Source organism: Anabrus simplex, chromosome 2 (assembly GCF_040414725.1).
Source record: "Anabrus simplex isolate iqAnaSimp1 chromosome 2, ASM4041472v1, whole genome shotgun sequence".
NCBI classification, from domain to species: Eukaryota; Metazoa; Arthropoda; class Insecta; order Orthoptera; family Tettigoniidae; genus Anabrus; species Anabrus simplex.
In genome coordinates this window covers 43,313,581-43,335,734 of record NC_090266.1, presented here as the reverse complement: position 1 = coordinate 43,335,734, position 22,154 = coordinate 43,313,581, and the positions used below count along the sequence as shown (strand labels likewise).

The window sequence follows — 22,154 nt, the reverse complement described above, 5'->3', positions numbered from 1 at the left end:
TTGATCAATATTTATGAAGATGTTTTCCAAAATATTCAATAGATTTCCTTTCTTACATAAATGGAGAATTTGAAGGTCTTGTTGTATGCCCGTGAATGTATGATTGGTATCGTCCATACGAGAACCGAATGCTGAGAATCTATGATATATTAACAATTTGTTGGTTATTTTGATCCACCTTTTCAATACAAATTACAGTTTGTGTTGTTAAGTTGTAATGTTACAACACTAATTTACCGGGACATGTTTCGCTTTTATTCATAAGCATCATCAGCCTATACAATTGTCTCAAGGTTTGTCATATTTGGATTATTGTTACAAATTTCATTACATTGAATGTAAATCTAATTTCATTGATAACAATATTTAAAACACAAGAATAATATACACATTAAAAATTATGACAATCTGATTTGCAATGTTAAAATGGAGTAACTCTTAATTCTAAAACACATTGACGTCCAAAACACAGTTTTTACAATTTGAAAATTTGGCTAAAAATTGTTTGCAATATTAAAATAAAATTGATTCAACTATAATTTTGGTATTAAAATTTGAGTCATAAATATAAATATTGGATGTTAATATGTAGGAGCTATAGTTTCTGAAGTGCGTTGGTTTCTAGAATACAGTAACATTTCAGTATTGAGAATTTTAGTTAAGAATTGTGCTCTCTAAATAATGTTATTTAAAAAGACTGTAATTTTGCATTATGCGTGATTAGTTTTGATGATAATCTAGAATTGAAGTCTTGGGTTCGTTGGAAAATGGCTTCTAGATTTGATGAAGCTTGCTGCTGCAGTTTGGCAATTTGATCAGAGGAAATATTGACATGTTTAATTCTTGTTTGTAGCGGCCAGACTCTCCGTTGGAAGTTGATTGTTTTGATGTAAGTTATGGTTAAAAGGGGCTTCAATCCAAATTTTGAGTATCTGATTATGTTTCTTTCAATTTATAGAATGGAAGAAGCATCTGGAACAAATGGAAATGAACTTAAGTAATATTGTGTGTATGTTGTGCTTGTAATGTGAGTGTTGATGTAGCATTATCACTTACCCCTTTGTCTGCTGCTACAGAATCTTGTGGACCTTATTGCGTTACTATGACTATTGTCTGTTGTGGCTCTACTCCTTGTGTTGTACGTATGAGAGAGTTTTTGTGAAGGGTGGGTAGGGGGTTGAGGGGAAGAGATGTTGGGCGGGGCGTTTGTTATTGACGTGCTATGTGGTAGGGTATTCTTATCTGTTGTTGAGGTGGGGGTAGAGGACGATCCTGCAGGCGGGGCGTTAAGCTTTGGCGTGTTATGTGGAGGGGGACTTATTTTAATATTGCAAACAATTTTTAGCCAAATTTTCAAATTTAAAAACTGTGTTTTGGACGTCAATGTGTTTTAGAATTAAGAGTTACTCCATTTTAACATTGCAAATCAGATTGTCATAATTTTTAATGTGTATATTATTCTTGTGTTTTAAATATTGTTATCAATGAAATTAGATTTACATTCAATGTAATGAAATTTGTAACAACAATCCAAATATGACAAACCTTGAGACAATTGTATAGGCTGATGATGCTTATGAATAAAAGCGAAACATGTCCCGGTAAATTAGTGTTGTAACATTACAACTTAACAACACAAACTGTAATTTGTATTGAAAAGGTGGATCAAAATAACCAACAAATTGTTAATATATCATAGCATAGTTCAATACGGGCCTAAAAATGAGATTAGTTACATGTAATGTGATAGCCAACCAGGCAAAAACTAAGACAAACAGGTATATTAACCTCAAGGTTAAAGTCAGTAAGATTGCTAAAGATATCTGGTTTTTGAAAGAATGTTTAAGGTACGGTGTAATACCAAAATTCTTAAGGTCTACCCAAAGAAAGAACATATCAAGTTCAAAATCTCTTGACACCCAAAACAGAGTAAACAAAATATGGCTAAAAAACGAATTAAAGTTACTGTACAGAAAAAAATCGCTACTAAACTTACAGCTCTACAAAGCACACTTAAGTATATCCCATTTTACATCGCCTTTAGACTGGAGCTCCATTCAACGACATACTATTGAAAAACTCTCCAACATCTTAGACAGAAAGCAAAAAACTCTCGAAAACAAACTAAAACACCTATTAGAAGATCCAAAAAAGTTAACCGTTAATCAAAAAAATGATTCAATTCCTTTGAAGATAAACAACCCCGCGACAATTAATTTATCAGACACGAAATTTTCTGAAAATGAAATGAACATACTCAACAAAGGAACTAAGTTCAATTGGCCCAACCCGTACAAAATGGAAGAATTAACTATCACAATAGCGGAATCTGAAGCAAATATAGGGAAACTGCTGGCAGAAATACAAAATGACATTAAATATGAAGTAAAAAAGAAACTCCCAAGTTTAGTAAAAGAAATGAAAACTAATTCCAACCAGACCCTCCTAAAACAAATAAAAGACTTAAAGACAAAAATAAAAGATAACGACATTATCGTGACTAAGGCAGATAAAGGCAAAACAATAGTCCTAGTAAATAAAGGTGACTACATCAAAAAAACCCGAAGAATTCTTTTCTAATGATTCTTACACTATAGTAAATAAAGACCCGGTTTCCAGAATTCAAAGGAATCTAAAAACAATCCTTAAAAATTCAACTTGTTTATTTAACGAGCAAGAACAACAAAAAATGGTCAACATGAACCCAACATTACCCAAGGCAAAGGCACTACCTAAAGTACACAAAAACAATACACCCATTCGACCAATTATAAACAGCAGAAATAGCCCAACATATAAAATATCAAAATTTATACATCAGTTCCTCAAAAAGCATTATAAGTTCCAGAGTAACTCCTCAATTAAAAACTCAATTGAATTTTGCGAAAGATTAAAAAACTTCAACTTACAACCCCACCATAGAATGAGCTCGTTTGACATTTCCAATATGTATTCAAATATCCCCATTAAAGAAACGATCGAAATTATTGACTCAAACCTTTCCAAATATAGCAACTTAAGTAAACTAGAAGTAGAAGAATTTATTACACTACTTAAATTCGTACTAAATAACAACTATTTCACCTTTAACAATAAAATTTACCACCAATTAAGTTTAGCCATGGGTGACCCCAGCTCAGGAATATTAGCAGATATTTATATGGATAACATAGAACATAGCATAATAAAACCAAACATAGAAGGAATCTGTCTTTGGCTGAGATTTGTTGACGATACGTTCGTAATAATAGACAACCGAAAAAACAACAGCGAAAAAATCCTTGAATTTTTAAACAACATCGATAGATACGTAAAATTTACCAAAGAAGACGAAAAAAACAACTCATTGAATTATCTAGATGTTACTGTAACACGCTTGAAATCCAAATTTGATTATCAGATATACAGAAAACCAACACACACGCCAATAACAATAAGAAATGAATCACTCCACCCCAAATCCCACAAACAAGCAACCTTTTTCAGTATGGTCTACAGAGCCTACAAAATACCCTTATCACCTGCAAATTTTACAAAAGAAATAAATTTTATAAAAGAACTAGCACTAGCCAATGGATATAAAGCAGACATAGTAAATCGAATCATCAACAAAGTAAAGCTCAAAATAGCCACAAACCTTACACCGGAAAAGACTAAAAAATCCAAATACGCAACCTTCACTTACACCAGTTCAAAGATTCACCAAATAGCAAACCCACTCAAAAAATGGGATATGCAAATAGCCTTTAAAACATACAACACTAACAAAAACTTATTTTTTAACCATAACACAGTAAATGCCTACAATAACAAATTTCAAGGCTCCGGAATATACAGACTAACATGCGCACAGTGTAAATCTTCATATGTTGGCCAAACTGGACGCAGTTTCCTAACCAGATACATGGAACACTTTAACGCCTTAAAACACAATAATTACTCCGCAATGAGTAATCATATGAAAGAAACCGGCTATCATTACACCTCAATAGACAAAGACCTTACAATAATCAAAAGAATCGAAAAGGGGAAGCTAATGACAGAATTCGAAAACATATATATTTATCTGGACCAATACTTCAATAAAGGTAAAAACTTGAATGACGCGATCGAAATAAAAAGTCCGTTAATAGAACAATTGCCAACATTATTACGAAATCTCAAATCAGATAAAAGCAAATTCTTTAAAATATTCAATCTAAATACACTCACAACTGAAACCATTTCGACAACGCAAAAAAGTCCCCCTCCACTTAACACGCCAAAGCTTAACGCCCGCCTGCAGGATCGTCCTCTACCCCCACCTCAACAACAGATAAGAATACCCTACCACATAGCACGTCAATAACAAACGCCCCGCCCAACATCTCTTCCCCTCAACCCCCTACCCACCCTTCACAAAAACTCTCTCATACGTACAACACAAGGAGTAGAGCCACAACAGACAATAGTCATAGTAACGCAATAAGGTCCACAAGATTCTGTAGCAGCAGACAAAGGGGTAAGTGATAATGCTACATCAACACTCACATTACAAGCACAACATACACACAATATTACTTAAGTTCATTTCCATTTGTTCCAGATGCTTCTTCCATTCTATAAATTGAAAGAAACATAATCAGATACTCAAAATTTGGATTGAAGCCCCTTTTAACCATAACTTACATCAAAACAATCAACTTCCAACGGAGAGTCTGGCCGCTACAAACAAGAATTAAACATGTCAATATTTCCTCTGATCAAATTGCCAAACTGCAGCAGCAAGCTTCATCAAATCTAGAAGCCATTTTCCAACGAACCCAAGACTTCAATTCTAGATTATCATCAAAACTAATCACGCATAATGCAAAATTACAGTCTTTTTAAATAACATTATTTAGAGAGCACAATTCTTAACTAAAATTCTCAATACTGAAATGTTACTGTATTCTAGAAACCAACACACTTCAGAAACTATAGCTCCTACATATTAACATCCAATATTTATATTTATGACTCAAATTTTAATACCAAAATTATAGTTGAATCAATTTTATTTTAATATTGCAAACAATTTTTAGCCAAATTTTCAAATTGTAAAAACTGTGTTTTGGACGTCAATGTGTTTTAGAATTAAGAGTTACTCCATTTTAACATTGCAAATCAGATTGTCATAATTTTTAATGTGTATATTATTCTTGTGTTTTAAATATTGTTATCAATGAAATTAGATTTACATTCAGTGTAATGAAATTTGTAACAACAATCCAAATATGACAAACCTTGAGACAATTGTATAGGCTGATGATGCTTATGAATAAAAGCGAAACATGTCCCGGTAAATTAGTGTTGTAACATTACAACTTAACAACACAAACTGTAATTTGTATTGAAAAGGTGGATCAAAATAACCAACAAATTGTTAATATATCATAGCATAGTTCAATACGGGCCTAAAAATGAGATTAGTTACATGTAATGCTGAGAATCTGCCGTACTTTCATGCATTAACATGTTCATTATACCTTATGTTAAAATTCCGGCCTGTCTGTCAAATATAACTGGCGGGACACTGCTGGCACTTTAATTTGTAAACACCTGATTTCTGAAATTTGCTATTGCTGTTATTGATAGTGTGCTGATTGAAGAAAAGATGAGTGTTGTTATTGGTTGTTTTAAAAGAGACTTTCATATTAAGTTTCTTGAAAACATTCGTGTATTTGTATATTTTACTGTGACTATAAGTAAAAAGGGCGTAACTATCTTCTTTCTTTTTGGTATCCTTGGTTAATATGGAAAATGCTTTTTTCTCAATTTTGCTAATAATTTTATCTACAAATTTCCTGTTGAACCCGTTTCTTTTTGCTATAAAATAAATAGTATCCAATTCATTTTTACGATCTGCTTCTGACATGGGTATATTATAAGCTTTATAAATCATACTGTAAAAGGAGGCCCTCTTATGTGCTGCCGGGTGTACGGAATTTTGTTTAATTACGTTTGCCGTTTGAGTAGGTTTCCTAAATATTTTAAACCTAAGTTTATTAGAGTCATTAATAATTGTAATGTCAAGAAAGTTTAATGCTTTATTATTTTCACTTTTGAAAGAAAATTTAATCTGTGAATCCATATTGTTTAATTGTTCTAATACCTCCTGTCCATTAGTAATGCTATGGTCAGTTATTGTAAACGTATCGTCAGATACCCTGCATTCGTCCACGCCTGGTCGGTGCAAGCAACTACTTTCTGGCAATAAGACACTCCATGAGATCCGTGGGCTAATTTATATATCTCTACCATTAAAGGATCTGTGTGGATTGATTGGGCAACAGAACTGAGATACAAGGGTAAATATGAAGAAATGAAAATGGAGACCTCCACATTTTCTCACATTGTCATCTTTATGGTTGAGTTCCTCTTCATCAATCAATTGTCACTGATGTGCATTTAGGGCTGTTGCCCAGTTGTCAAAATTCCTATCAGTTTTGTTTACCTAGTATTTTCTTAAATTCCAAAGAAGTTGGAAATTTATTATATATCTCCCTTTATAAATTATTCCAGTCCCTAATTCCTCTTCCTAGAAACAAATATTTCTCGCAATTTGTCCTCTTGAATTCCAATTTCCTCTTCATTTTGTGATCTTTCCTACTTTTAAAAACTCTATTCAAGCTTATTCATCTACTAATGTCAGTCCCGCACAGCTATAAGCTTGCATTCGGGAGATAGTGGTTCTTCGAACCCCACTTTCGGCAGCCTTGAAGATGGTTTTCCGTGGTTTCCCTTTTCCACACCAGGCAAATGCTGGGGCTGCAACTTAATTACGGCCACAGCCACTTCCTTCCCACTCCTAGCCCTTTCCTATCCCTTCTTCACCATAACATCTACCTGTGTCGGTGAGATGTAAAGCAAATTGTAACATCAGTCCACACACACTCTCCACTGACAGTTCAGAACATACCACGTAGTTGAGCACCTCGTTTACTTACTCCCAAGTCAGAGTTTGTAACATTTTCATAACACTATTCATCTTTGTAGGAAATTACCCAGAACAAATTGTGCTGCTTTCCTTTTCATATTTCCTGGTTCTTGAATCATGTAATCCTGGTGTGGATCCTGTACGTTGGAACTATACTCTAATTGGGGTCTTACCAGTGACTTATGTGCCCCTGCTTTACATCCTTATAACATCTTAAATACTCTCATAACTACGGAGGCAAGTCAATAAGTATCTGCAATTTTGCTCTAATTGTCTTTAGGTCGGCTCTATGGCATTGTACATTCACCAGCTGCTAGATGGCACCATTGTCTATGTGGTAGGTTTCAGCTTTATCAGATTAGTACAGCTTGCGCTGTTGCGATGTAAAGATGGCCGCGCCATTCTCTGTTTGCACCAATGAAGAACAGCGTTCTGTAATCTATTTTTTTGTGGTCTGAGGGTGTACTAGGAGCAGAAATTCATAGAAGACTGTCAGCACAATACGGGGACAATGTTTTGCCGCAGCGAAGTGCTTACCAGTGGATTGAACAGTTCAAAAAAGGGTTGCACAAGCGTGAAGGATGAGGAAAGATCCGGGTCTCCATCTGCAGTCTTAACTGATGCCAATATTGAACAAACCGGGCGAGTTGGCCGTGCGTGTAGAGGCGTGCGGCTGTGAGCTTGCATGTCTCAAGTATTATTACAATATTATAAGTCCACCTGTTCAATACAATACAATATGATCCACTATTTCATATGGTCAAATGTTTTTTATACATAATACATAAAAGTCAAAGGTACATGTTTCACCCTCCTTAGGGGCATCATCAGCCTATATCAATCTTAAAAAATAATAATAATACATATACTTATAAACTATAGGTTAAAATGTTGAAAAATGGTTTCGTAAAACATTATACAATAACATCTAAAACAACGATAATGCACCAAAGTATGTTAAAAGAGAGTGAAATTAACAGTTTGAAGATTAAAACGTGATTAAACATGAGATTTTGAGAGTCTAAAACTAAAATGGATCCATATTTTTATAATATCATTAAGACTGTGAAAGCCTTGAGTATAAAAACAATCATCAAAGGGGGATGTTTCTTCAATTCCCAAGTTGAATCCAAGGTGGTAAAATCACTTTCAGTTATTTAAAACGGAAGTGTGAATGTAATAAACAAGTTTAAAATGTATATGATTGGGATATCTGAAAGTCAAGAAGAAAATGGAACTTCTGTAGAGGCGATGCTTGTGATAAAACGTATGTCAAAGCTAGCGGAGTTCGGAAATTATGGGAGTCGAATGGATCTAAAAGATAGTCAAGTTGATATATAATTCCGTTGAAACATGTGTTGGAAGAAATGTTCAGGATTTTCTGAAACAAAATGTAGAAGAAAGTATGTTAATAATACCGTACTGTACAAGAGACTTCCCGTACGTCAAAGATGGCTAATGCGGTACTTACTCGTACGGAGCGTATTAAGTACGTCAGGTTGTTACAGCAACGCTAGCTTGACTGGGTTTTCGACTTCTAGTATTATAACGGTGTGGCTGAGGCAGTGAAGGGCATGGAGGGGGGGTAATGGTGGGTGGATCCTTGCGCGCATGTGTTGTTATTGGCGGGCTGTTAGGAGCAAGATGGGCGGGCCTATCATTTGACGAGGTGGTGGAAGCTTTAGAACAAGAAGTTCTAAAAGTTGGCGGGATTGTATTATGTTTTGAATTCACCATGCCTAATAACTTTGGAGTTAGCTCATATAAAGGATTTTTTGTTTCCGTGATATCGTTAAGATTATGGTCTTTGTTATAGGCTTGGTCTAAAAAGATGTAAAGATTTTCTAATTCATTCATAAGTTTTCCTTTGCCTATGCATTTTAGAATAGTGAGATCTTTATCAATTGATGTGAACTGATGTCCTGTTTCACTCATGTGTGAGCTCATCGCTGAATATTTGTTGTGCTTTAAGGCATTATAATGCTCCATATATCTCGTATGAAAGCTGCGCCCAGTCTGTCCAACATAACTAAATCCACACTGAGCACAAGTGAGTCTGTAAATACCAGATCTCGAAAAACGGCTGTTTTTATAATTGACTTTATTATGATTGAAAAATATACTTTGATTTGTATTGACTGTTCTGAAAGCAATATTAGTGTCGTATTTCTTCAGTGTGTTGGCGATCTGGTGAATGGCTGGGTTATTGTATGTAAACGTAGCGAAACTAGTTTTTTTAGGTTTATCCGGAATGAGATTCGTGGATAGTTTGTATTTAACTTTACTGATTAAGTGGTTAATCATTTCAACCTTGAACCCATTAAGTTTGGCCAAGTTCCTTATGTAGTTTAATTCTATTTTTAAGTTGTTAGGGGATAGTGGGATTTTTAAGGCTCTGTGTATTAAATTATAGAATGACGCTTGTTTTTGAGATTTAGGATGTAAAGAGGAATTATTTATGGTTATAGGAGACTGTGTGGGTTTTCTGTAGATTTGAAAATCGAAAGTATTATTGGCGCGCGTGATCGTTATATCTAAAAAATTTAAGGACTGTTTAACTTCGTCTTCTTTAGTGAATTTTACATTAGGATCAATTTTATTTAAAATCTCTAAAACTTCGTCGCTGTTAGTAACATTTTTGTCAACAACTACAAAAGTGTCGTCAACAAATCTCAGCCATAAACATATACCTTTTATATGTTCTTTAATTTTCGTGTATTCTATTGAGTCCATGTAAATATCGGCCAAGATGCCGGACAAAGGGTCACCCATGGCTAAGCCAGTCTGTTGATAAATCTTGCCATTAAAGGAAAAAAAGTTGTTATTCAATACAAAAGTCAGGATCTTCATAAATTCATCAATTTCCAGCTTACTCAGGCTGCTATGTTTTGAAATATTGTCATAGATAATTTTGACTGTTTCTTTAGTAGGTATATTTGGGTACATGTTTATGACATCATAGGAACACATTATATGGTTAGGTTGTAAGTCAAATTTACTTAAAATATCGCAAAATTTGATTGAATTCTTTAAAGGAAGTTTATTATTAAACTTGTAATGTTGTTTGAGAAAACCGTGGATATATTTGGAAACTTTATAGGTAGGGCTATTACGGCAGTTAATAATCGGACGTACGGGAATGTTGTTTTTATGGATTTTAGGTAGGGCTCTGGCTATTGGAATGCTGGGGTTCATGTTGATCAGTCTCTGTTGTTCCTGTTCATTGAGAAGGAATGTGGAGTTCTTAATTAGAGATTTTAAATTACGTTGTATTCTTACGATAGGATCTTTGCTAACTACTGTATAAATCTTATCCTTAAAAAATTCTTCAGTTTTATTTATGTAATGGTCCTTATCCATTAACACCATAGACCCTCCCTTGTCAGCTATTGTGACTATGATGTTGTTGTCTTCTATTTTTGTTCTCAAATTACTTAGTAAAGATTTTTGATTAGAGTCGGATTTAGCATTAAGTTCTTTAGCTAGTGTAGGTAATTTCTTTTTTATGTCAAATCTAATGTCATTTTGAACTTCAAAGGGGAGTTTAGAGATATTAGCTTCTACCTCAGCCACTGTGGTAATAATATCTAAGTCCTTTTTTTCATTAGGCCCGCCCATCTTGCTCCTAACAGCCCGCCAATAACAACACATGCGCGCAAGGATCCACCCACCATTACCCCCCCTCCATGCCCTTCACTGCCTCAGCCACACCGTTATAATACTAGAAGTCGAAAACCCAGTCAAGCTAGCGTTGCTGTAACAACCTGACGTACTTAATACGCTCCGTACGAGTAAGTACCGCATTAGCCATCTTTGACGTACGGGAAGTCTCTTGTACAGTACGGTATTATTAACATACTTTCTTCTACATTTTGTTTCAGAAAATCCTGAACATTTCTTCCAACACATGTTTCAACGGAATTATATATCAACTTGACTATCTTTTAGATCCATTCGACTCCCATAATTTCCGAACTCCGCTAGCTTTGACATACGTTTTATCACAAGCATCGCCTCTACAGAAGTTCCATTTTCTTCTTGACTTTCAGATATCCCAATCATATACATTTTAAACTTGTTTATTACATTCACACTTCCGTTTTAAATAACTGAAAGTGATTTTACCACCTTGGATTCAACTTGGGAATTGAAGAAACATCCCCCTTTGATGATTGTTTTTATACTCAAGGCTTTCACAGTCTTAATGATATTATAAAAATATGGATCCATTTTAGTTTTAGACTCTCAAAATCTCATGTTTAATCACGTTTTAATCTTCAAACTGTTAATTTCACTCTCTTTTAACATACTTTGGTGCATTATCGTTGTTTTAGATGTTATTGTATAATGTTTTACGAAACCATTTTTCAACATTTTAACCTATAGTTTATAAGTATATGTATTATTATTATTTTTTAAGATTGATATAGGCTGATGATGCCCCTAAGGAGGGTGAAACATGTACCTTTGACTTTTATGTATTATGTATAAAAAACATTTGACCATATGAAATAGTGGATCATATTGTATTGTATTGAACAGGTGGACTTATAATATTGTAATAATACTTGAGACATACGTCAACTTCAATACGGAACCAAAATGAGAATAGTCACTTGTAACAAATGTGAGCTTGCATCCGGGGATCGTGGGTTCGAATCCCACTGTCGGCAGCCCTGAAGGTGGTTTTCTGTGGTTTCCCATTTTCACACCAGGCAAATGCTGGGGCTGTACCTTAATTAAGGCCACGGCCACTTCCTTCCAACTCCTAGGCCCTTCCTATCCCATCGTCGCCATAAGACCTATCTGTGTCAGTGCGACGTAAAGCCCGTAGCAAAATAAAAATAAAAAATTGAACAAGTGCGTGATATGATCTTGAATAACAGACAAGTGACTGTTGATGATGTGGCAAACCACATGCACATTAGCCATGGTTCTGCGTATGAAATCTTGCATAACTTAACTTTCACATAGTCTGTTCGAAATGGGTTCCAAAACAACTCAATGAAGAGCAGAAGTGCAATCATGTGAGAATCTATCAGCACCTACTGGACTGTCACGTTGACGAAGGTGAAATATTTCTGAAATCGATCATCACTGGAGATGAAACATGGGTTCACCACTTTGAACCAGAGAGCAAACGTCAGAGCATGAAATGGAAGCATCCCGGATTCCCAGTCAAAAAGAAATTCAAGAGTCAACCTTCTACAGGAAAAGTAATGCTCATAGTGTTTCAGGACACTCAAGGGTCAATCCTGGAATATTACTAGGAAAAGGGTGAAACAGCAAACAGTGACTATTGCAGTGATGTGCTGGTAAACAAACTGAAACCTGCAATTCGCAACAATGCAGAGGTTAATTGTCGGAAAGAGTTCTTTTGTTGCATGACATTGCGCGTCCACATATGCAGCCCACACCGCTCAAACTCTTCAGAAACTGTGTTTCGAGGTTTTCGAGCATCATGCGTACACTCCTGAACTTGCCCCGTCAGATTACCTCCTGTTCGGTCCACTTAAATATGTTCTAAAACGCCGTTGATTTCACTCCGATCAATAGGCGAAGGAAGCGGTGCATACTGTTGCTGTCCAACTAAAAACTTTTCTTCTTTTTTTTTGGATAGGGTATCAGAAAGTTTGTGAAACGAAGGACCATGTGCATTGAAAAGCAGGCTGACTATGTTGAAAAAATAAATAAAAAGCGTGTACTCTTTTTGTAATAAATTAGCCTATAAAAATTGATGCCTATACTTACTGACTTGCCCTTGTATATGAAGAAATCTGTAAACTTTACTTACAACCTCCTTAATTTCGTTACTCCAACAAAGATCTTTCCTTATATTGACTCCTAAATATTTTCACTCTCACTCGCTTTCACTCCATCTCGGTAATTAAAGCTGAGAGTACTTTTTTTTCTTTTTTGGTGGAATGTTTAACCTGCCCCTTCACTCTATAGACCATTATACTATTGTCTGCTGTCCATCTCGCAGCTTTGTCATGGTCATTTTTCAATCTCTCATATTCCTGTGTCCTATTTATTACTATATACAGTATAACATCATTTGCAAGAAACATCTATCATTCGAGTTCTTCACTCATATCATTTATACTACAATATATACAGAAGGAAACATAAAGGTCCAATAATGCTACCTTGTGGAACTGCCCTCTTAATGATTACGAGGTCAGATAACCCTCCTCCTCTAATTCTTTATTTGCTAGAAATTTGGTACCCATTAAATCACCCATTTCTCTAGTCCAATAGCCCTCATTTTCATCAGTAATCTTCCATGATATACCCTATCAAAAGCCTTGGATAGGTGATTCAGTCCATTTGACCTCCTGAATCTAAAATTTCTGTTATATCTTGCTGGAGTTTTTAAACTTGGCCTTGCCATCAATCCCGATTGTTCTAGATCTCTGTTGTCATCATCAATGAGGTCATATCTACACCATACCTTTATTCACTCTGATTGAAGAGACCATTATTCAGATATGTTCATCACTGATATACAAAGTGTTGGATAAGAAGAAAGGAGAAGGAGAAGCAAGAACAAATGAGAAGGTATATGCAGTTAGTAGGAGACACAAATCACTGGAGAAATACAAACAACTCATTTGGATCCTGGTCTCTTTCTGCGTAGTGGAGCATTGTTGTCTTCTGAGTGGTTTGTTTCGTTGTTTGGTCTCTGCTTTGCAAGAATTGAAAACAATTCCAGGTGTTCTTCTGTTTAGTGTTCATGAGCATTGAAATTGGACACATCCTCTGTAAGTAGAGGCCTATTTCTGTGCAGTTTTTAATTTAAAAGCCACACCTGGGCGACTGGAGTGGGACATTGATGATGATTTAAATTTTTTTTTAATGTCTCCTTCAGTCCATTCTCGTTATAATCCAGTGTTCCAACATTTGGGTAGTAGCCAGAATATCCTCAGAATTCCTTTTGGTTAAGATGCTGTAGCCAGTTCTGCGGTCTAGGTGTAGTGTGCCTGCCTCTTTCCTGGAGGCCCGGGTTCTATTCCCAGCCAGGTCAGTTATTTTTGCATGGATCTAAGGGCTGGTTTGAACTCCACTTAGTCTACATGATTACAATTGAGGAGCTATCTGATAGTGAGTTGGCATCCGTGGCCTTGAAAGCCGAGAATATCGGCTGAGAGGATTCGCCGCAGCACTTCATAGTTTGCTGGCCTTTGGGGTGAGCAACAGTCGCTTTCATCAAGGATTTTTTGCCGTAGGGTTTGAAGATACTATTTCAGGTGCAAATTTTATTGTAATATCAGTCCACGCCTTCTCTCCACTGAGAGTTCAGAACATACCGCTTAGTCGAGCAAATGTCATATGCAGTTCTTCCGTTTGTTAATTTCTTACATATTTTATAATGGGTATACTTTAAAAAAAGTAATTATAAAAATTAGTAGGTTGCATTATTTTTATTCAGCAACAGTAGTATAAGCATGTTGTGGGTTAAGTAAGGAGACTGAATAATCTGCCTTTTATCTGGATGAAGCTTATGCTACCTGACAACTTTGGATAAATGACAGAGTTTGTTTCATTTACATTTCATTCCTGGCTCTACCCAGGTAAAGTGCCAAGTATTACGGATTGTCCGTAATGATTACGGATTTCACTTCGCGATTAGGGCATTACGGTCGAAAGGGAAATGATTACGGAAAAGCAACATTATCACAATAAAAATGAATTTCTATGAAAAAAAAGGAAAGAAGTAAAAAATGTTAAATCCTTTAGAGCATTACTGGTCAACCCTCCTCGTTTCAATGTTTGTAAGTTGGCAACTAAACATATTTGGCAGTTATTTGGTCGTCACTTCCTTTTGTTTCCCGCAAGCGTCGTGAAATCATGGCGAGCTACATGGCCATCATAGCTAGAATGACACATCAAATCTGCCGTGAAGTAGGCTCTACTCCTTGCTCTGCTGTTCTCCAATGCGCGCATTCGGCTCTCTCTCTGTTGTGTGCGTAGACGTGATTGGTATATTTAGCGCGTTTCAATTCTTGTTATTCTAGTCGTTGATTCGAAAAGTAGTGATTGGTTTTGTAAAATGAAGCAGAGCAAATTCCAAACTCCATCTTCTAAGAAGACAGCATTGTTACAGAAATATAGAGATGGTTATACAAAGGAATGGCCATGCCTACTTGCTTCACGTGTTAGGAAAACCACATGTTCTGCAGTGTGTGTTCGTGGATTTCTCTGTGGCTCACGGTGGACGAGATGATTGCAGATGACACATAGAATCCAAGAAACATCACACATACGGTGAATCAAAATTATCAAAACAGTCTGTTTCATTGTTCTTCGTAAAATGTAATGAAACTGCGGTCACAAATGCCGAATTGCTGTTCACATCATTTCTTTTGGAGCATAATATTATGTTATCAATTTCAGACCACACTGGAAATTTATTTAGATCAATGTTCTCCAACTCTAGAATATCTCAGAAATATGGTTGTAAACCTCTGCTTTAGGTCAATACACAGTATCTCAGGCAAAAATGTAAATTAGTGAACTTTTGCAAATAATGCCCTTTTCTTTGGCTACTGATGGTAGTACAGATTCAAATGCAGTTAAACTTTATCCTGTAGTTCTCTCTTTCTTTAATGTTCAGAGAGGCAAAATATCAACTCTTCTATTGTCATTATTAGAGAGTACTGACTATACAGGTTAGGGAATTTTCTTTGTTATGAATAGTGAATTGTCTTCTTTAGCCATTCCATGGGAAAATTGCATTTTTTTGATCTGGCAGTGCATACACAATGATAAGGGCAAATAAAGTTGGTGCCAAATTTGTAAAGGGCAGGCATTCCTCTGTCTGTTTATATCCTGGGTTGTTCATTCATCTCATACACATCTGTGCACGAAAAGCAGCAGCCCAATTACCAGTCAATGTAGAGAACTTTTTGGTTCAGTTATACTGTATTACTATCTTGATAAGAGAGTTCTAAAAGGCAAAACACATTGAAAGTATATCAGGCTGTTTATGGCACAGAGGTTCACAAAATTTTGAAATATGTCAGTACCCGTTGGCTTTCGCTTCTTCAGTTTATTAATAGAGTTCTTGAGCAGTGGGAAGCTTTGACACTCATGTTTTGTAGTGAGCTCACCATAAAAATGAGAGCACCAAACAGTTTGTCTTTCATACAAGACCCACACATAAAACTGTTTTGCTACTTTCTTCAGAATACTCTTCCTGTCTTTATAACTCAATGAATTTATTTTTTCAGCCATACATCTTGTTGTTGTTGTGTTGTTTGAGTCATCAGTCCATAGACTGGTTTGATGCAGCTCTCCATGCCACCCTATCCTGTGCTAACCTTTTCATTTCTACGTAACTATTGCATCCTACATCTGCTCTAATCTGTTTGTCATATTCATACCTTGGTCTACCCCTACTGTTCTTGCCACCTACACTTCCTTCAAAAACCAACTGAACAAGTCCTGGGTGTCTTAAGATGTGTCCTATCATTCTATCTCTTCTTCTCGTCAAATTTAGCCAAATCGATCTCCTCTCACCAATTCGATTCAGTATCTCTTCATTCGTGATTCGATCTATCCATCTCACCTTCAGCATTCTTCTATAACACCACATTTCAAAAGCTTCTATTCTCTTTCTTTCTGAGCTAGTTATCGTCCATGTTTCACTTCCATACAATGCCACGCTCCACACAAAAGTCTTCAAAAACATCTTTCTAATTCCGATATCAATGTTTGAAGTGAGCAAATTTCTTTTCTTAAGAAAGCTCTTCCTTGCTTGTGCTAGTCTGCATTTTATGTCCTCCTTACTTCTGCCATCGTTGGTTATTTTACTACCCAAGTAACAATATTCATCTACTTCCTTTAAGACTTTGTTTCCTAATCTAATATTTCCTATATCACCTGCCTTCGTTCGACTGCACTCCATTACTTTTGTTTTGGACTTATTTATTTTCATCTTGTACTCCTTACCTAAGACTTCATCCATACCATTCAGCAACTTCTCGAGATCTTCTGCAGTCTCAGATAAAATAACAATATCATCGGCAAATCTCAAGGTTTTGATTTCCTCTCCTTGGACTGTGATTCCCTTTCCAAATTTCTCTTTGATTTCCTTTACTGCCTGTTCTATGTAAACATTGAAAAGGAGAGGGGACAAACTGCAGCCTTGCCTTACTCCTTTCTGGATTGCTGCTTCTTTTTCAAAGCCCTCGATTCTTATCACTGCAGACTGATTTTTATACAGGTTGTAGATAATTCTTCGTTCTCGGTATCTGATCCCTATCATCTTCAGAATCATAAATAGCCTGGTCCAATCAACATTATCGAATGCCTTTTCTAGATCTACGAATGCCATGTACGTGGGCTTGTCCTTCTTGATTCGATCCTCTAAGATCAGACGTAAAGTCAGGATTGCTTCACGTGTTCCTACATTTCTTCTGAAGCCAAATTGATCTTCCCCCAACTCAGCTTCAACTTGTTTTTCCATTCTTCTGTAAATAATACGTGTTAAAATTTTGCAGGCATGAGATACTAAACTAATAGTGCGGTAGTTTTCACACCTGTCAGCACCGGCTTTCTTGGGAATAGGTATAACAACATTCTGCCGAAAATCGGATGGGACTTCTCCTGTCTCATACATCTTGCACACTAAATGAAATAACCTTACCATGCTGGTTTCTCCTAAGGCAGTCAGTAATTCAGAGGGAATATCATCAATTCCAGGTGCCTTGTTCCTATTTAGGTCACTCACAGCTCTGTCAAACTCTGACCTCAAAATTGGGTCTCCCATTTCATCAGCATCAACAGCCTCTTCATGTTCCAGAACGAAATTATCTACATCGTTACCTTGATACAACTGTTGGATATGCTCCTGCCATCTTTCTGCTTTGTCTTCTTTCCCTAGAAGTGGCTTTCCATCTGAGCTCTTAATATTCATGCACCTAGATTTCCTTTCTCCAAAGGTTTCCTTGATTTTCCTGTATGCAGCATCTACCTTTCCCAGGACCATACAGCCTTCGACATCCTTGCACTTCTCCTTCAACCATTCTTCCTTAACTACCTTGCACTTTCTATCCACTTGATTCTTTAATCGCCTGTATTCTTTTCTGCCCTCTTCATTTCTAGCATTCTTGTATTTTCGTCGTTCATCAATCAGGTCTAGTATCTCCTGAGTTATCCACTGATTCTTAGTTGATCTTTTCTTCCTTCCTAACATTTCTTCAGCAGCCCTACTGACTTCATTTTTCATGACTCTCCACTCTTCCTCTACTGTGTTTCTTTCGGCCTTTTCATTTAGTCCTTGTGCAACATGTTCCTTGAAACGATCCATCACACTCTTTTCTTTCAACTTGTCTAGATCCCATCTTTTTGCATTCTTTCCTTTCTTCAATTTCTTCAACTTCAGATGGCATTTCATGACCAACAAGTTGTGGTCAGAGTCCACGTCTGCTCCTGGGAAAGTTTTGCAATCCAACACCTGGTTTCTGAATCTCTGCCTAATCATAATGAAGTCTATTTGATACCTTCCAGTGTCTCCAGGTCTCGTCCACGTATACAGCCGTCGTTTGTGGTGTTTGAACCAAGTATTGGCGAGGACTAAATTATGGTCAGTGCAGAATTCAACCAGCCGACTTCCTCTTTCGTTCCTTTGTCCCAATCCAAATTCTCCTACTGTGCTACCTTCTCTTCCTTGGCCTACCACTGCGTTCCAGTCTCCCATCACAATTAGATTCTCGTCACCTTTTACATATTGTATTAAATCTTCTATCTCCTCATATATTCTTTCAATTTCTTCATCATCCGCTGAACTAGTAGCCATATAGACCTGCACTATTGTGGTGGGCATTGGTTTGGTGTCTATCTTGACGACAATAATTCTTTCACTATGCTGGTCGTAGTAGCTTATCCGCTGCCCTATTTTCTTATTCATTATTAAACCAACTCCTGCATTACCCCTGTTTGATTTCGTGTTGATAATTCGGTAGTCGCCTGACCAAAAATCCTGTTCTTCCTGCCAACGTACTTCACTTATACCAACTACATCTAACTTTAGCCTATCCATCTCCCTTTTCAGATTCTCTAACCTACCACAACGATTCAAACTCCTAACATTCCACGCTCCGACTCGCAGAATGTCAGTATCCATCTTCCTGATGATCGCCCCCTCTCGTGTAGTCCCCACCCGGAGATCCGAATGGGGGACTAGTTTACCTCCGGAATATTTTACCCGGGAGGAAGCCATCATCAGTACATCTTTCATACAGAGAGAGCTGCATGTCCTCGGGAGGTGGTTACGGCTGTAGTTTCCCGTTGCTTTCAGCCGTGTAGCACTATCAACACAGCTAAGCCATGTTGAGTATTATTACAAGGCCGTATCAGTCAATCATCTAGACTGCCGCCCTTGCAACAACCGAAAGGCTGCTACCCCCCTTTCGATGAACCATTCGTTAGTCTGGTCTCTCAACAGATACCCATCCGATATGGTTGCACCTGCGGCTCGGCTATCTGCATCATTGGGACACGCAAGCCTCCCCACCGCGGCAAGGTCACATGGTTCGCAGAGGAGGCCCATACATCTTATTAGGAGGAAACTTCCTGGTCTTTTAACTGACCTGTTGGTTAGATTTGTTCAGCCATGTTCTCTTCAGTCAGAATCTACCTCTCTCTATAGTACGCAAACCTTTTCTTGATCCTAAGTTCCCATTCAGCACTATGGATCTCGGGGATCAAGAAAAGGTTCACGTACTATATCTATCTCTCTCTCTCTCTCTCAGAATGAAGGTTTCCTATTCATCTCTTGAATATTTTGTTCGAAGATTCCCAACTTTGGTCAAGGAAAGTGAACATGACAAACTTTTTTTTTTTGCTAGTTGCTTTACGTCGCACCGACACAGATATGTCTTATGGCGGCGATGAGACAGGGAAGGGCTAGGAGTGGGAAGGAAGCGGCCATGGCCTTAATTAAGGTACAGCCCCAGCATTTGCCTGGTGTGAAAATGGGAAACCACGGAAAACCATTTTCAGGGCTGCCGACAGTGGGGTTCGAACCTACTATCTCCCGAATACTGGATACTGGCCGCACTTAAGCGACTGCAGCTATCGAGCTCGGTACATGACAAACTTGAAGAGTAGTTTGCAGTTTACCAGTGTGATACTTTCCCTGAATATATTGTACATGGACCTAACATTGATGTGAACTGGGGTAACATTGCAGAGTGTAAAATGAAAGTACCGAGCTCAGTAGCTGCAGTCGCTTAAGTGCGGCCGGTATCCAGTATTCGGGAGATAGTAGGTTTGAACCCCACTGTCCGCAGCCCTGAAGATGGTTTTCTTTGGTTTCCCATTTTCACACCAGGCAAATGCTGGGGCTGTACATTAATTAAGGCCACGGCCACTTCCTTCCCACTCCTAGCCCTTTCCTGTCCCGTCGTCGTCGTCATAAGACCTATCTGTGTCAGTACGACGTAAAACAACTTGTAAAAGAAAAAAAATGAAAGTGGACAAATTAAGTATAAAACCGTAAGTAATGTTGTATTTGCAGTACTAAGTGTACCTCACAGTAACTCTCCCACAGAAAGAGTTTTTAGGAAAAATCAGACAGAATTCAGGCCTACATTACGTACATTTACACTGGAATCGCTTATGGTTCTGAAGACAAAAATATCATCTCAGGGAGAAGTATGTTTCAAGAAAACCTACACTGAAAAACAGCTGCTGGGTGTGAAACAAGCTTCAAAGAATTTTTTATCTCAGAACTGACAGGTACTGAGCAAATTTGATTGCGTAATATAATATACTTTAGAATAGATTGCTGTATGAAAGGGGATACGGGGTGCTTTGGATTTGACTTGTAAATTTTATAGGGGTGGATGCACGAGTTAAAAATGGGATTACTGATAACCCACTTCAAAGGTTGGCATCTTTGCAGGTAAACTTGTGTGCTTAGTTAATGCCGGTTTCTTTTCTTATTAGTAATGGCATGTGCTGTGATTAAAAGTAGTTACTTAGGGGAACAATCCCCCACAGTCTAGGATTAGCAAGCTTTCCTCTTACTCCGGAGAACTTGGATTCGATTCCAGGCCGGATCGGGGATTTTTATCTGGATGTGTGATTTCATTCAGGGTATATTTAGCTTACATGAGAACAATTAAGGAGCTTCCTGATAGTGAGATTTTGGCCCAGGTCTAGAAATCCACGAATAACAACTGAGAGGATTAGTCAACCTGACCATCTGTCACCTCCAAGTCTGCAGGCCTGTGGGTCGATCAGCAGTTGTCCACCAGGACTGTAGTGCCATCGGGGAGGAATTTGTAGAGCTAGGTTGCTAACTGAGGTTTTGTGTTTAATGTTTGATTAAAGTAATGTGGTGCAAACGTGTTAAAAGGCCTGATTGCTGTACTCCAGTTCATTCAAAATTAATTTTAAAATTTACAATCATATTCTAAAAATCATATTAATCTCTCGCGTGTAATTTCTCTCTTTTGTTGTTGTTTTTGTTGTTGTTGTTGTAAGCCTTAATAGCCCACAGTTTTTTTTTATTTTTCTTTTCATATTTTATTTTCTGTCTTTTGTAACCTCATTCTGCATCATAAGTTTTATTTTTAATATAGAAAAGGATTTGTGTAAATACTTAAATTGCTTTCCAGGGGTTCTGGGTAGTGCTATATTTTCCCGGCTGAACTGTGCTTTTTCTGTAACATGCATATTGGTGGGGGACGCAGATGAAGAATACACCCACGGTATCCCCTGCCTGTCACAAGAGGCGACGAAGAGGGGCAACCAAGGGATGATTGAATTATATCCATGAGACTACTTGTATGTAATTAGTACCATCACGTGAGGAACACCATGGGTCGCCTTTACTTGTGAGCATTTCCACTGTGTTAAGTACACAATAGGTTTGTGATTAGTAGCAACATCAGGTCAAACAGTATGGGTTTTACAGTACCCGTGATTAGTACCATTATATTCGGAACATCATGGGCATACGTTGCCTGTGATTAGTACCATTGTGAGAAACACTACAGGTCTGGGCATTGCCTGGGATTAGTCCCTGTGATTAGTACACCGACGTGTGGCACCGTAATGTGAGAAACACCATAGGTTGCAATACTTGTGCATATTATATTACCTGTGAGTAGTTCCACGATGTGTGGAACACTGTAAGTCTAAGTTACTCATGATTAGTACCGCTTCATGAGAAATACCATTG

The 22,154-nt window shown here is 37.2% G+C and overlaps 1 protein-coding gene across 1 annotated transcript in view; it reads left to right on the top strand.

Annotated features, from left to right (window-relative positions):
* The window catches only part of LOC136863441 (proteasome activator complex subunit 4A), a 1,047,550-nt gene that overhangs the window by 124,861 nt on the left and 900,535 nt on the right, over positions 1–22,154 (top strand). The gene's annotated exons all lie outside the window — the stretch shown is intronic.